Source organism: Austrofundulus limnaeus, unplaced genomic scaffold, assembly GCF_001266775.1.
Source record: "Austrofundulus limnaeus strain Quisiro unplaced genomic scaffold, Austrofundulus_limnaeus-1.0 Scaffold42, whole genome shotgun sequence".
NCBI lineage: Eukaryota > Metazoa > Chordata > Actinopteri > Cyprinodontiformes > Rivulidae > Austrofundulus > Austrofundulus limnaeus.
This window is the reverse complement of record NW_013952444.1, coordinates 2,583,687-2,585,423: the sequence shown is the minus strand read 5'-3', so window position 1 is coordinate 2,585,423 and position 1,737 is coordinate 2,583,687.

Below are 1,737 nucleotides of genomic sequence, written 5' to 3'. Positions count from 1 at the left end.
GAGTTTGTTTTACAGATTGAAATGTCCAAATGAGTGCTCATCCAAGACTGGAGATTCCATACTTTTTGCCAGGGGTTGTATGTGGTAATAGAGTCTGGACTAACGCTAAAGCTAACAGGCTAAGCTGGTGTTCTTCCATGAAGCAGCCTTTTCCTTGCTGTCAACGCTCTCTGGTTTCATTTAAAAGAGCCTATCGTCAGATATTGTCTAAGATTAACCTTCAGGGTGGATATAGCTCACTAGCAGCCTCGCACCGAGGACCTATCCACGTCATCATTTACCCAGAATGCTTTGTGTGTAAATAAAATGGCCCCGTCCATCTAAAATGTTTTTAAACTTTTAGTTTAAAAATGATAAAAACTAAGTATTTTTACAGTCTTTATTTTACAGTTAAAATATATGTTTATTAAATAAAGTCTAATGTTACAACTAATCGGGGATCCCTTTAAGGGGTCTCACTCTCATAACAAACGTAAGAACTGAGACTTCTTTATTGCTTCACAGAAATAAAAGAGATAAGCCTAGAAGATCAGAGGAAAGGGGAGGGGTGGTCTCATGACAGAGAAGGGGGGGGGGGATCTGTGGCTAACAAGCGGTGTGGAGCCACAGAAGGTGTGCGTATTCAAGCGTGAGGAAACGTTTGAGACAGCAMAGGCCCACCGAGATGACCGCGGAGCTAATGCTGTGTTAGTGCGCTGCTGACGGCGTGCCTGGGCCCTGGCACACCGCCTCTCCACACAGATCAGCCGGGCCGAGAGCACGACGAAAGGAGACACCCCAGGCCCGCGGCGAGGTATTACTAGTGACACGTCTTTTTGGGCACCGGTTGGGACTCCTTTTACCATCTGAGCCTCCCGTATCATGACTCACACGCAGGCGTGCGGGTTATTTTCAACAGAGCCTTAAATTCAACGTGGCGGGAAAGGTGAGGTGGAACATGGCTCAGAGCGGGAAAAATAACCGGCACTTCAAGTCGAGGTATAAAGAGGACGCTTTATGCGGCAAGACACCCTGGGTAATTTTACTTGAAGCACATTGAGACATCTCCCAGGGTTAGCAGGCATTTAGGACAAATTTACTTTCTAATCCAATTGTGTTTCCTGTCTTGATTTAAAGGGATAGTTCAGTTTTTTTAAGCGAGGTTTTGTGTGGTGCACTTATGAAAATAATGTAGACAATATTCTATATATCTATTCAATATACTTGACAATATTTGTTATATTCTCCAGATTTCAAGCGTTTGCAGAGCCTGTCCGGTGAYATTGGATTAAAAAAATTGTTGCATGACCACGCATTAGTTCAGATAATTTTTTAGCAGCCCTGTTTGAGAGAGATCCAGACGTTGTTGGAATCAGAGCATAAATTAATAGGCAGTTTTGTTTTTAACTGTTCAAAGTTACTTATTATTACTATATTTTTTGTGCATGATAAATCCAACGAGTATACTTCCATGGTTCAATCTAAACATAGTACTAGTATTTATGAGATGACATTGAACAGTGTGTGTCAGGAAACAGTTTTTTTTACTTGCTTCAGGAACAAAAAGAAGCTTTTTGGACAAAAACAACTCCACTCACCTGTGTCTTATAGCGTGACATATAATGCATGTCATTCATTCATATATTAAAGTAAAATAAAATTAATTTAAATTTGTTTATGTAAAATATGAACAATCTTAAACGACTGTAATAACTATTTCATGGCCACGAGTTATTATCTCATGGCCACGTATTATTA